The 15999-nt window shown below is 35.3% G+C and overlaps 1 protein-coding gene across 50 annotated transcripts in view; it reads right to left on the bottom strand.

Moving 5' to 3' along the window:
- The window catches only part of SCAPER (S-phase cyclin A associated protein in the ER), a 550606-nt gene that overhangs the window by 289881 nt on the left and 244726 nt on the right, over nucleotides 1-15999 (bottom strand). The window lies entirely within an intron of this gene.

Here is a 15999-nt window from a genome sequence, read left to right as displayed (position 1 = left end):
TTTAGCATTCAATTAAATATTTATTTCCTGAGGTTTTTTTTTTTTTGAGATGGAGTTTCGCTCTTGTTACCCAGGCTGGAGTGCAATGGCACAATCTTGGCTCACCACAACCTCCGCCTCCTGGGTTCAGGCAATTCTCCTGCCTCAGCCTCCTGAGTAGCTGGGATTACAGGCACGCACCACCATGCCCAGCTAATTTTTTGTATTTTTAGTAGAGACGGGGTTTCACCATGTTGACCAGGATGGTCTCGATCTGTTGATCTCGTGATCCACCCGCCTCGGCCTCCCTAAGTGCTGGAATTACAGGCTTGAGCCACTGCGCCTGGCCTATTTCCTGAGTTTTGACTCTGCATTAACTAAACTATATTATGGGGACCAGGGGGGATACAAAGAGGTATATACATAATGAGAATATTTAAGAAACTTATCCTGCAGAAGGATGATGATGATGTAACAGCATAAAAAGATACATAATTCCAGCTAGTTTCGGTGGCTCATGTCTGTATTCCCAGCACTTTGAGAGGCTGAGGCGGGTGGATCATTTGAGGTCAGGAGTTCAACACAAGCCTGGCAAACATGGCAAATCCCTGTCTCCACTAAAAATACAAAAATTAGCTGAGTGTGGTGGTATGCACCTGTAATCCCAGCTAATTAGGGGGCTAAGGCACAAGAATTGCTTGAACCCGGGAAGTGGAGGTTGCAGTGAGCCAAGACTGGGTCCCTGCACTCCAGCCTGGACAACAGGGGGAGACTCTGGGTCCAAAAAAAAAAAAAAAACAACAAAAACCTAATTTCATGGAGCAGAGTAAGTAACAGGTAAGTAATATGGTATGTTCATTTCCAGCTAAGTTTCCTGAAGAAAATGGAATGTGTACTCTCTTGAAAGTCAGGTGGTCTCTGAATACACAGAAAAAAAAGGAAATGACATTACTACCAGAGAAAATTGAGTAAACAATGCTGAACATAAGGAAAAAATATGAGTTATGCTTAGAACATTGTAGAGACCCATTTGCTTAGAGCAAAAGATTAAAATGTGAGAATAGCAAGAGATAAGGTTGAAAGAATCCTTTAAAATATACTGCTACAATTACAGTCTGATGATTTGTTTTTTAGAGGATTGTCTACTTCGGTAAGATTTTAAATTTTATTAGTGTAGTATTGTACACTGCATCTTCTCATTATTAATCTCAATAGCATCTTGGTTATACTCCCTCTCAGTCATAATGTAGGCTATTTGTATGCTCCATTTCATTTTTTGTTAGCTTTTTGCAGGCTATTTTACAAATCTTCTCAAGAAATTAGACTTCGTTATCTTTATAAAAAATTGTATATTGTGCCACGTGTGTTTGCTAAATAAAACTAAGTAAATCCATCAATCTTGTTTTCCATGGGGTGGTAACAATATTGCTCTAGCTCCTTGAGTTATTTAGATCATTTCTACATCAACTAATGGCAAAATCATTTAAAGCAAAAATTTCATTCTGAGCAAAGCATTGCTAACATCCTGTAAGTTTCATACTGTCATAAATTTCAAATAATCTGTAGTTTTCATTTTGATTTACTCCTAAAAATTCATATTGAAAATGTTTTTTATCACACTTGCTTCCAAAAAATTTTTTCTCTTTATGATTTAAAAAAATTTTAGTCAGTTTTATAGAGGCATAATTTCCATATAATAAAAAAATTCTGTGTATAATTCAATGAGTTTTCACTATTGTGTACCCCAATATAACCAAAGTCAAAATCATGATATGAAAGATTTCCACTGCACCACAAAGTTCTCTTTTGTCTCTTTCTAGTCAATCTCTTCCCCTACCCCTTGCTCCTAGAAATGAGTTATCTGGTTTCTACCAGTAAGGCTTTCTAGAATATACAATTACTACAATCGTGCATACATTATTGTCTCTAAATTAATTCATTTAACATAAAGCTCTCGAGAGTCATCCAAATTGGTACCACTAGTTTTTACTGCTTAAGAATGTTCCACTGTTTAGAGACCTGAAAATGTGTTTATCCATTCACAAATTTAGATATTTCACTTTTTTCCAGATTAGGATTCATATGAATAAAACTACTATGAAAACTGGCAGACAAGTACTTGTGTGAAAAATGTTTTCATTTCTCTCAGATAAATTACCTAGGAGTGGGTCATGTAATAAGCATGTACTTAACTTTAATGACCAAGATATTTTCTGAACTTTAGATGAGTGAAGTATTTTCTGAAGTAATCATTCCAATTTGCACTTCTACCAGTGAAGTATGAAAGTTTCAGTTGCTTTAGACCTTGCCAGTACTTGGTTTGGCCAATCTTCTTAATTTTAGAAATTCCTCTGAGGGTATAGTGGCATCTCACTGTGGTTAAATATGCAATTTCCTAATGATTTAAAAAACCTATTACATGGATATTTGCTGTTCATGTATCTTCTCTAGTTGAGTGTGTTCGAATTTTTTCCTGTGTTAAAAATCAGTTTATTTTCAGAGGTGGTGGTGAGGTGGGGCTTTGATCGTTTGTAATAAATTTCTAGTTTGATTGATTTATGCACAATGAATATTTAATTTTCATTTCAGAATTAGAAGATTAGAATTCTTGGTCTTTTGTGTTTTGTTGTATGTTCATATTTTATAAATGTTCTGTGGAAATTTTTAAAAAATATGTAGGGTCTACTGGCAGACATCAAAGCTTGGCAATAAACATCTGGACATATTTCTGGAATCTCAATTCTAACAGACTAGAATCTAATATAGATTAATAAAATAATTTATATGTCTATCCTTACGTTAAGATAATAGTTAATAACTATAGGTTTGTAGTAAGTTTTGAAATTGAGCAATTCAGTTTGTTTTTCTTTTTCAAGATTGTTTAGGCTATTAGTCAGTCTCTTGTAATTCTACTTAACTTTTTCATTTTAAGCTCTGGGGTACATGTGCAGGATGTGTAAGTTTGTTATAGATGCCATGGTGGTTTGCTGCACCTATCAATCCATCACCTAGGTATTAAGGCCAACATGCATTAGCTATTTTTCCTAATGCTCTCCAACCACCAACCACACCCTCTGACAGGCCCCAGTGTGTGTTGTTCCCCTCCCTGTGTTCATGTGTTCTCATTGTTCAGTTTCCACTTATAACTGAGAGCATGTGGTATTTGGTTTTCTATTCCTGTGTTAGTTTGCTGAGGATAATGGCTTCCATCTCCATTCATATCCTTGCAAAGAACATAATCTTGTTCTTTTTATGGCTGCATAGTATTCCATGGTGCATATGTGCCACATTTTCTTTATCCGGTCTATCACTGATAAGCATTTTGGTCAATTCCATGTCTTTTTTATTGTAAATAGTGCTGTAAAGAACATATGCCTGCATGTATCTTTGTAACAGAATGATTTTTATTCCTTTGGGTATATACCCAGTAATGAGATTGCTGGGTAAAAATTTTTATTCCTTTGGGTATATTACCCAGTAATGAGATTGTTGGGTATTTCTGGTTCAAGATTCTTAAGGAATCACCAGTCTTTCACAATGGTTGAACTATTTTACATTCTCACCAACAGTGTAAAAGCATTCACATTTCTCTACAACCTTGCCAGCATCTGTTGTTTCTTGACTTTTCAATAATTGTCACTGGGACCAGCATGAGATGGCATCTCATTGTGGTTTTGATTTGCATTTCTCCAATGATCAGTGATGCTGAGCTTTTCTTCATATGTTTGTTGGCCGCAAGAATGTCTTCTTTTGAGAAGTGCCTGTTCTTGTCCTCTGTCCACTTTTTAATGGGGTTGTTTGCTTTTCTTTCTTATAAATTTAAGTTCCCTGTGGACTGTGAATATTAGGCCTTTATCAGATGCATAGATTCCAAAAAATTTTCTCCCACTTTGTAGGTTGCCTTTTGCTCTGATCGTTTCTTTTGCTGTGCCGAGGCTTTTTAATTAGATCTTATTTGTCAATTTTTTCTTTTGTTGCAATTACTTTTGGTGATTTCATCATAAAATCTTTGCCCGTGCCTAGGTTCTGAATGGTATTGCCCAGGTTGCCTTCCAGAGATTTTATAGTTCTGGGTTTTATATTTAAGTCTTTAATCCATCTTGATTTAATTTTTGTATATAAGGGAAAGGTCCCGTTTCAATCTTCTGCATATGGCTAGCCAGTTATTCCATCACCACTCATTGAGTAGGAAATCCTTTCCCCATTGCTTTTGTCAAGTTTGTCAAAGATCAGATACTTCTATGTGTGTGGCCTTATTTCTGGGCTCTCTATTCTGTTCCATTGATCTATGTGTCTATTTGTGTACCAGTACCATGCTGTTTTGGTTACTGTAGACTGGTAATATAGTTTGAAGTTGGGTAGTGTCATGTCTCTAGCTTTGTTCTTTTAGTTTAGGATTGTCTTGGCTATACAAACTCTTTTTTGGTTCCATTATGAATTTTAAAATAGTTTCTTCTAATTCTGTGAAGAATGTCAATGGTAGTTTAATGGGAATAGAATTGAATCTATAAATTACTTTGGGCAGTATGGGCATCTTAATATTCATTCTTCCTACCTGTGAGCATTGAAGAATTTTCCATTTGTTTGTGTGCTCTCTGATTTCCTTGAGCAGTGGTTTGTAGATCTCCTTGAAGACGTCCTTCACTTTCCTTGTTAGCTGTATTTCTAGGCATTTTACTCTCTTTGTAGCAATTGTGAATGGCAGTTCATCCATGATTTGGCTCTCTGCTTGCCTAATGTTGGTGGATAGGAATGCCTGTAACTTTTGCACACTGATTTTGTATCCTGACACTTTGCTGATGTTGCTTATCAGCTTAAGAAGCTTTCATGCTGAGACGATGGGCTATTCTAGATATAGGATCATTTCATCTGCAAAGACACTTTGACTTCCTCTCTTCCTATATGAATACACTTAATTGCTTTCTCTTGCCTGACTGCCCTGGTCAGAACTTCTAAAACTATGTTGAATAGCAGTGGTGAGAGAAGGCATTCTTGTCTTATGCCAGTTTTCAAGAGGAATGTTTCCAGCTTTTGCCCATTCAGTATGATACTGGCTGTGGGTTTGTCATAAATAGCTCTTACTATTATGAAGTATGTTCCTTCAATACCTAGTTTATTGAGAGTTTTTAACATGAAGGGATGTTAAACTTTATCAAAGGCTTTCTCTGCATCTATTGAGATAATCATGTAGTTTTTCTCTTTAGATCTGCTTATGTGATGAATTATGTTTATTGATTTGCATATGTTGAAGCAGCCTTGCATCCTGGGAATGAAGCCAAGTTGATGATAGTGGATAAGCTTTTTCATGTGCTGCTGTATTTAGTTTGCCAGTATTTACTGAGAATTATTGCATTGATGTTCATCAGGGATATTGGCTAAAGTTTTCTTTTGTTGTTGTATCTGTGCCAGGTTTTGGTATCAGAATGGTGTTGGTCTCACAGAATGAGTTAGGGATGAATCCCTCCTTTTCAGTTTTTTGAAATAGTTTCAATAGGAATAGTACCAGTTCTTCTTTGTATTTCTGGTAGAATTCAACTCTAAATCCATCTGGTCTTGGGCTTTTTTTGGTTGGTAGGCTATTTGTTAATTCTGCCTCAATTTCAGAATTTGTTATTGGTCTATCAGGTACTCAACTTCTTCCTGATTCAGTCTTGGGAGGGTGTTTGTGTCCAGGAATTTACCCATTCCTTCCAGATTTTCTAGTTTATTTGCACAGAGTTATTTATAGTATTTTTATTTTATATTATGCAGAGTTGTTTACAGTAAATTTCCCTCTCTAGATTCTTCACAAAGTATGTTTCTAAACTGCTGAAACAAAACATAGGTTCAACTCTCTGAGATGAATGCACACATAGCAAAGCAGTTTTACAGATAGCTTGCTTCTAGGTTTCATTGCCAGATATTCGGTTTCTCAGTATAGGCCACAGTGGAGCTTGAAATATCTCTTTTTAGATTCTGCAGAAAGAGTGTTTCTAAACTGTGGAACCAAAACATAAGTTAAATTGTCAAAGACGAATGCACACATCTCAAAGCAGTTTCAACAATAGCTTTCCATTAGTTTTTATCATGAGATATTTGTCTCTTCACCATAGGCTTCCATTCAGTTTGAAATGTACCTTTCTAGATTCTACACAAAGTGTGTTTCTAAACTGCTGAACCAAAACATAGTATATAATACTATAGAAATACAGTATTCTCTATTTCTGTGATGTCATTGGTGATAACCCATTTATCATTTTTTATTGTGTCTATTGGATTCTTCTCTATTTTATTAGTCTAGCCAGCTATTTTATTTTTTTCAAAAAAAAAAAAAAACAGCCTCTGAATTAATTGCTGTTTTGAAGGATTTTTTCACGTCTCTATCTCCTTCAGTTCTGTTCTGAGCTTATTTATTTTCTTCTGCTAGCTTTGGGGTTTGTTAGCTCTTGGTTCTCTAGTTCTTTTAGTTGAGCTGTTAGGGTGTTGATTTGAGATATGTCTAGCTTTTTCATGTGGGCACATAGTGCTATAAATCTCTCTCAACACTGCTTTAGATTCTGGCACATTGTCTCTTTTGGCAATTCTGGCACGCTGTCTCTTTGTTCTCATTGGATTCAAAGAATTTCTTCATTTCTGCATTAATTTCATTATTTACCCAGGAGTGATTCAGGAGCAGGTTGTTCAATTTCCATGTAGTTGTGTGGTTCTGAGTGAGTTTCTTAATCTTGAGTTCGAATTTTATTGTGCTGCGGTATGAGAGACTATTATTTCAGTTCTTTTGTATTTGCTGAGGAGCTATTTACTTCAATTATGTGATCAATTTTAGAGTAAATGCAATGTGGCATCAAGTAGAATGCATATCCTGTTGTTCTGGGGTAGAGAGTTCTATAGATATCTATCAGGCCCACTTGATCCAGAGCTGAATTCAAGTTCTGATAATTTTTGTTAATTTTCTGTCTTGACAACCTGTCTAATATCGACAGTGAAGTGTTAAAATCTCCCATCATTATTGTGTGGGAGTCTAAGTCTCTTTGTAGGTCTCTAAGAACTTATTTAATGAATCTGGGTGCTTCTGTACTGGGTGCATAAATATTTAGAATAGTTAGCTCTTCCTGTTGAATCGACCCTTTTATCATTATGTACTACCCTTGTCCTTTTTTATTTTTGTTGGTTTAAAGTCTTTTTTGTCAGAAATTTGGCTTTGCAACCCCTGCTTTTTTGTTTTCCGTTTCCTTGTTAAATTTATTTTCTAGTAGGAGAAAGATAATGTGTAAACATATAAACAGTTGAAATATACAGTACTTTAGATGATGGTTAAGTGTACTGGTAAAAAATTAAGTTGGGAAAAGAGAAGGTTGAAGTGGAGGTTATTATTTTATTAAGGCCTTGACAATTTTTGCTTCCATCCATGATTGAGTAACTAGTATCATACTGTCGTTTCTATTACAAGCAACTTGGAAATTCTTAAATATATGAATTTTTTTCATGTATGAACAAGTTTCAGCACAGGACTGAAATCCCTAAGAAAAAGAAAGCAAGTGAAATAAGTCCTCTGACTGTCTCACCCTTTGTACCTGAAGGCACTTTCCAAATAGCAACATATGGGAGGAGGGAAGTAGCCAAAATAGTGTAAGTCTGAGCTAAGAAAAAGTTAGAATTAGTGGGGCAGAGTAGCAGAGTGAAAAGATGTATGCAGAGAAGGTCTACAAATCTTCAGAGAGGCCTCACTGAGTCTCTGGCCATATCAATCTGCTGAATGAGCAGGCAAGAACCTCCAAAACTGAGGAAAAAATAACTATCAACGAACTGTAAGCTGAACAAGTAGTGGAGCTTTCTTAAATCTGGAAAATGTTTGCATTTCAACTGTTATATTTGAGAATACTTACTGAACATCCTAGTCATTCCATAGAGAGTTCAAAGGACATACCTCACAAGGAGGAACAACGGAGCCCTAGGATTAAAGGTTACTCTACATCAAACTAACAAAGTTTAAAACCACGTTTTCAAAGATGAAAGCAGACCTACAAGTTTAAATAATGCATTACAGAATTAAATTCTACATTCTCTTAAAGAAAACAATAAAACATATAGAGCAATGTAGCATTCATATTGTCCAATATATAAAAAATAAAATACTAATAACAAAATTACTAAGCATGAAAAGCAAAAAATATATGCCATACTCAGGAGAAAAATCAGCCAAAAAGCAGGAAATGGAATGACAGATATAATGGACGTCAAGACAATTCATAAACATATTAAATCAAAAAAATGAAAACATGAACAGAATTTAAAAAACGACAGATATAATGGACGTCAAGACAATTCATAAACATATTAAATCAAAAAAATGAAAACATGAACAGAATTTAAAAAACAACAAGAAACTGAAACTGTAAAACCAACCAAAAGGGACTCCTAGAAATGACAAATATAACACATGAAATAAAAACATCATTGGATGATTTTTAAAGTAAATCAGATAGAGTAGAAAAAAAGATCACACATGACATAGAACTATCTAAACTAGAGAGAAAAAAGACTGAGCTATGGGACAATAGAAAATGTTCTGTATTAAGTGCAACTGGAATCAGAAAATAAAAGAGAAATAGACTGAGGCAGAAAAAACTTTTCAAAGAAGCAATGGCCAAAATTTTTCCAAATTTGGGGGAAAGCATAAACTCACAGATTCAAGAAACTAAATGAATATCAGGCAGGAAAAACACAAAGAAAACCATACCAAGAAAAGTTCCTGACCTGCCTGGGCAACACAGTGATACGGGAGGTAGAAACAGATAGTAAGGATAAGAAAGTCCTCAGTAAGGTTTCCTTTTAATGAAAAAGTAGCCCCCAAATAATTTCTTTTCTAACAACAAGCAGCCTGACAAATTAAGCTGCAGGCATAGATAAGTAAGCTGGAAGCTTGCACAGGTAAATGCCGGCAGCTGTGCCAAAAGGGAAAAAAGGCTACCGAAGGATGGGCATGTTCAACATGGAGATTCCCTCTTCCCTTTTCTTTGTCACCACGTGTGCAGTAAAAAGGGAGGCAACATGGCGCCCGCCAGGTAGTGACACCATCTGTATAATAAAAGGTTAGGGTGGGATAGCCAGCTTCCTCATGTGCCATGTGAACAGCACACCTGGTCCAACCAATCTCTGGGGCCCTATGTAAATCAACACCTTCTCCTCAAGTTTGTCTATAAAACCCCATGCATTTCTCCATGAAACCAGAAGACCCACTTGGGCACCCATCTCTTTTTAAAGGGAAGAGCAATTCTCTTTTCTTTTTCTTTTGACTATTAAACCTCTGGTCTTAAACTCACTCCTTGTGGGTGTCCCTGTCCTTGGTTTTCCTGGTATGAGGCAACAACTCCTGGGTATTACCCCAGACAACTACACCACTTCAACAGTTAGACCCAGTCTCAAAAAAAAATTTAAAAAGTAGCTGAGCATGGTGGCATGTCTGTAGTCTCAGCCACTCAGGAGGCTGGAGCGGGAGAATCAGTTGAGCCAGAGAGGTTGAGGCTACCGTGAGCTGCATGCCACTGCACTCCAGCCTGGGTGACCAAGTGAGACAAAAAAGAAAAAAGGGAAGGGGAATGGGGAAAGGGGAAAAGGGAAAAACAAACCAAAAAAAAACTACCAAGGCATATTATAACAAAATTACTTAAAACCGTAATATGAATATATATATGTATATATAGCAGAAAAGAAAAAATATCAGATACAGTTAAAAAAAAAAGTGTGTTCTCTGCTGATCAAAACAATCTACCAAAGCCATTAAAACAAAAGATTAATGTTTAAAAGATGAAAGAAAAAAATGCCATAACAGAACTCTACATCCATTAAAAATTTCATTCAAAAATAAAGGTTAAATAGACATTTCAGGCAAATAAACACTAAGAAAACCTACTGCCAGTAGACCTGAACTATTACAAACATTAAAGAAGGTTATTCGGGTGAAAGAAAACAACCCCACGTAAAAATTTAGAACTAAAAGAAGTAGCAAACAACATAACGAATAGTTTCTTAAATTATTTAAAAGACAACTGAATGATTGGAACAAAATTTAAAATATTGTGGGATCTGTAACATGAAGAAGTAAAATACATGATAACAATAACACAAAAGGCAGAAGAAAGGAAGATGGAAGCATACTGTTATAAGGTTCTACAACTGTAATTGAAATACTACGAAATTATTTGAAGGCATACTGTGACGGTTAAAAAATACATATTTGAAACTGAGTAAGCACTAAAAATAAAAAGTAGTAGAGGTAATAAATCAAAGAAGAAACAAATGTCCAAACTAGGTGAAAAAAGGAGATTCAATTATGTAAGTATAATAGTTAACACATTAAATATAAAGAGACACAGTTAAAGTTTAAAAGGAAAGATATCACACAAAAAATAAATTTTAAAAAATAGAAATGGTGCTCTTAATATTACACAGAGTAGGTTTTAGGATAAAGAGAATTAGAAGAAGATATGAAGAAGGAAAACTGATAATGAAAAAGAGATTCATTTTTCAAGACTATATGCTTCTAAATGTGTATACATCTAATAATGTTTCTAAATTCGAAGAAAATACCTGAAGGGAGAAACTTTTTAAAACATAATGAAATTTGAAAATATGGACATTCTTTTTAAAGAAACAAACAAAACAGTATCAGATAGACAATATTATAGATTGACCATTACAAAAGATTCTAACACTATTCTAAAAACATAGACCTAACTGACATTGAAAGTACACCTGCCGGGTGCGGTGGTTCAAGCCTGTAATCCCAGCACTTTGGGAGGCTGAGGCGGGTGGATCACGAGGTCAAGAGATCGAGACCATCCTGGTCAACATGGTAAAACCCCGTCTCTACTAAAAATACAAAAAATTAGCTGGGCATGGTGGCGCGTGCCTGTAATCCCAGCTACTCAGGAGGCTAAGGCAGAAGAATTGCCTGAACCCAGGAGGTGGAGGTTGCGGTGGGCCGAGATCGCGCCATTGCACTCCAGCCTGGGTAACAAGAGCAAAACTCCATCTCAAAAAAAAAAAAAGAAAGTACACCTATAATAAGCACAATATAAGTGCATTTCAAGTAAATAAGCAGTATTGACCAAGGCAGACCAGATGCTGAGAAACAGAACAAATCTTAATATTTTCAAAGGGAACGAAATTCTACCCAGTATCTTCTCTAACCACAGAAAATTAACTACTTAAGGACATAAAGATATCTGGAAAGTCCAAATACGTTGAAAATTCAGCAAAACGCTTCTAAGTAATCAATGGGTGAAAGAAATTAAAAGTCAAATTAGAAATATTTCAAACTATATAAAAATAAAAATACAACATTAAAATATGTTGAATATAGGTTAAGTAGGTATTAGAGGGAAACTGATAGCTATAATTACATATATTATAAAAAGAGCTTTCAAATCAATACTCTCAGAGGCCAACTTAAGAAAGCAGGAAAAAATAAATATGAAGTAAATACAAGTAAAAAATAAAGAACACAAATGAAATAAAATAAACGAAAATCAAATAAAGCAAAAATTCATTATTTCAAAAGATTAACAAAATTGATAAATTCTTGGCCAGAGATCGGGGGAACAAAGAAAAAAAATTAAAATTTCAGTAATGAAAGAGAAGATGTCACTAAAAATTATACAGAAATTAAAAGGAAAATAACAAAATTTTATTCAATGCAAGAACACACAATCTTTCTAATTCAATGCAAGCACAAGACTGAATTATTCTTCTTTCCTGATTGCTCTGGCTAGGACTTCTAGTACTGTGTGGAATAGGAGTGGTGAGAGTGGGCATACTTGTGATGTTCTAAAATTGAATGTTTTCAGTGCAAGGACACAATCTTCCTAATTCAATGCAAGCACAAGACTGAATCAGGAAGAGACTGAAATCATGAATAAAGCAGTATCAATGTAGAATTTGAATTAGTAATAAAGAAACTCCAAAAAGAAAACAAACCTGGACCAGATAGATTCACCAGACACACAAAGAAGAAATGATACCAACCCTACAGAAACTATTCCAAAAAAGCTAGAGATGAGGGACTTCTCCCTAACTCATCCTATGAAGCCACCATCAGACTGACACCATAATTTGGCAGAGACACAATGAAAAAAAAACTTTAGACATACATCCCTCATGAACACAGATGCAAAAATCCTCAACAAAATCCTAGCAAATAAAATCCAGCAGCACGTTAAAAGGTTAATACACCACAAATCAAATAAGCTTTATTCCTGAGATGTAAGGCTGGTTCAACCAGCAAATCAATAAATGTGATTCACCACATAAACAAAATCAAAAGCAAAATCAATATAACCATCTAAATAGATGCAGAGGAAGCTTTTGATAAAATTCAACATCTCTTCGTGATGAAAACTTTCAATAGATTATGCATCAAAGAAACATAACTAAAAATAAGGATGGCACGATGGCTCATGTGAGCCTATAATCCCAGCACTTTGGAAGGCTGAGGCAGGCAGATTACTTGAGGTCAGGAGTTCGAGATAAGCCTTGCCAACTGGTCAAACCATTTCTGCTAAAAAATAAAATATTTTTAAAAAATTTAAAAATTGCGACCATGCTTTGCAATTTTTAAATTTTTTATTTTTTACTTGGGAGGCTGAGGCAGCAGAATCATGTGAACCTGGGAGGGGAGGCAGAGGTTTCAGGGAGCCGAGATCATGCCACTGCACTCCAGCCTGGATGACAGAGCGAGATTCTGTCTCAAAAAATATTTTAAAATAATAATGATAATAATAAGAGCCAACATCATACTGAAGGGACAGAATCCATTCTGCTTGGATCTGGAACAAGACAAGGATGCCCACTCTCACCACTCCTATTCAACACAGAACTAAAAGTCCTAGCCAGAGAAATCAAGAAAGAGAAAGAAATAAAAGGCATCGAAATAGGAAAAGAAATAAAACTATTTATCTTTGCTGACAACATGATTCTACACCTAGGAAATCATAAAGACTCTGCCAAAGGCTCCTAGAATTGATAAATGACATTAGTAAAGTTTCAGAATACAAAATCAATGAACAGAAATCAATAGCGTTGCTATATACCAACAGTATTCTGGCTGAGTGTCAAATCAAGAACACAATCCCATTCATGATAGCCACACAAAAAAATGAAATACCTAAGAATACAGCTGACCAAGGAGGAGAAAGACTTCTAAAAGAACAACTACAAAACTGCTGAAAAAATTACAAATTACACAAACAAATGGAAAAACATTCCATGCTCATGGAATGGAAAAGTTAATATGGTAAAAATGGCTGTACAACCCAAAGCAATTTACAGATTTAATGCCATTTCTATCAAACTTAATATCAATATTAACTTTAAATGTAAAATGCCCCCAATTAAAAGGTGGATAAAGAAGCAAGACCCAATCATATGCTGTCTTCAACAGACCCATCTCACAAGCAGTGATAGTCACAGGTTCAAAGTAAAGGGATGGATAAAAATCTACCAAGAGGAAACAGAAAAAAGCAAGGGTTGCTACTGTAATTCCAGGAAAAAGTAGATTTTAAATCCATAACAAGCAAAAAAGACAAAGAGCATTACATAATAGTAAAGGGTTCAATAAAACAAGAGACCTAACTATACTAAACATGTAGGTACCAAACACAGGAGCACAGATTCATAAAACAAGTTCCTAGAAACCTATGAAAATACTTAGATAGCCACACAATAATAGTGGGAGACTTCAATACCCCCCGATAGCATTAAACACACTACTGAGGCAGAAAACTAACAGTGATATTCAGAACCTGAACTTGACACTTCACTAAATGGACTAATGACATCTACAGAACCCTCTAACCCAAAACAACATAATACATATTCTTCTCATCTGCAAAAGGCACATGGTCTAAAATCACCCACACAGTGAGCCGCGAAACAATTCTTAGCAAATTCAAAAACACAAAATCATACTACGATCTCAGACCACGACACCACAAAAATAAATATCAATTCTAAGAGGAGTGCTTAAAACCATATAATGAAATGGAAATTAAACAACCTGTTCCAAAATGACTTTGGAGCAAACAATAAAATTAAAGCAGAAATCAAGAAATTCTTGAAACTAATGAGAAAAAATATATGACATACTACAATCTCTGGGACACAGCTAAAGCAGTGTTAAGCAGGAAGTTTACAGTGCTAAACTCACATCAAAATGTTAAAAAGATCTCAAATTAACAACCTAACATCATACCCAAATGAACCACAGAAAGAGGAACCCAACCCCAAAGCTAGTGGGAGAAAAGAAATAACCAAAAGAAAACTGAGATGAGAAAAAAACATGCAAACCACCAACAAATCCAAGAGCTGATTGTTTTGACAAAGACGAATAGACCTAGTTTTGACAAGACTAATAAAGAAAAAAAGACCTAAGATCCAAATAAGCGCAATCAGAAATGTCAAGGGGAACATTTCTACCAGTTCTACAGAAATGTAAAAACAACCCTCAGAGACGATTACAAACACCTCTATGCAGACAAACTAGAAGAAAATGATAAATTCTTCTTTTCTAGAAAAAAGTGATAAATTCCTGGAAACAGACAACCTTTCGAGATTGAATGAGGAAGAAATTGTATTGCTAAACAGCCCAATAACTAGGATTGAAACTGAATCAGTAATAAAAAGCCTATCACCCAGAAAAAGCCCAGGACCAGATTCCGAGCCAGATTCCACTAAATGTATAAAGAAGAGCTGGTACCATTCTTACTGAAATTATTCCAGAACATTGAGAAGGAGGGATTCTTAACTCATTCTATATGCCAAGCATCATTCTGATATCAAAATCTGGCAGAGACACAACAAAAAAAGAAGAAAGAAAGAAAGAAAAAAGAAAAGAAACGAAAAGAAAAGAACAGAACACAGGCCATTATCCATGATGAAAAAAAATCCTCAGGAAAATACTAGCAAACCAAACCCTGCAGCACATCAAAAAGCTAACCATGATCAAACAGGCTTTATCCCTAGGGTGCATGGTTGGTCAACCAACACAAATCAATAAACAGGATTTATCCATACCCAAAACAAAAATAAGATCATCTAAATAGACACAAGAAAGGTTTTCAATAAAATTCAACATCCCTTCATGTTAAAAATCCTCAACAAAATAGGCAGTAAAGGAATACGTCTCAAAATAATTAGAACTGTATATGGCAAACACAGAGCCAACATCATAATGAACAGGCAAAAGCTGGAAGCATTCCCGTTGAGAAAAGGAACAAGACAGGATTCCCACTCTCACCACTGCTATTCAGCATAGTAGTAGAGGTCCTAGCCAGAGCAATCAGGCAAGAGAATGAATAAAAGACATCCAGATAGGAAGAGAGGAAGTCAAACTATTTCTGTTTGCAGAAGATATGACTGAATATCTAGAAAACCCCAGAGTTTCTGCCCCAAAATTCCTAGATACAATAAACAACTTCAGCACAATTTCAGGATATAAAATCAATGTACAAAATTCAGTGGGATTTCTACACACCAACAACATCCAAGCTGAGGGCCAATTCAAGAATGCAATCCCATTCACACATCAGCCACAAAAAAAGAATAAAATACCTAGAAATACAGTTAACCATGGAGGTAAAAGATGTCTACAACAAGAATTACAAAACACTGCTCGAAGAAATCAGAGATGACATGAACAAAGGCAAAAATATTCCATGCTCATGGAGAGAAGGAATTTATTGTTAACATGGCCACACTACTCAAAGCAATTTATAGATTCAATGCTATTCCTATCAAACTACCAATGACATTCTTAACAGAATTCGAGAAAACTATTTAAAAACTCATACTGCACTATTCACCATTTGTAAGTTGTTTATTTCTATAATCCCATAGCTCAAGTTTCTCCATCTGTGAGATACTTAGTAATAAAAGTGTAAGGGCATATTCAGAATAGTTTCCCTCAAACAGCAATGGATTAGCTACTAAAGAAGAACTATCTTTGTGTCCTCCAACAGGACTCATCTGTCATCAGATGACACT

This window comes from Callithrix jacchus, chromosome 8, assembly GCF_049354715.1.
Source record: "Callithrix jacchus isolate 240 chromosome 8, calJac240_pri, whole genome shotgun sequence".
Taxonomy (NCBI): domain Eukaryota; kingdom Metazoa; phylum Chordata; class Mammalia; order Primates; family Cebidae; genus Callithrix; species Callithrix jacchus.
Note: the sequence above shows the minus strand (reverse complement) of the source record. Positions and strands in the feature narration are given on the sequence as shown.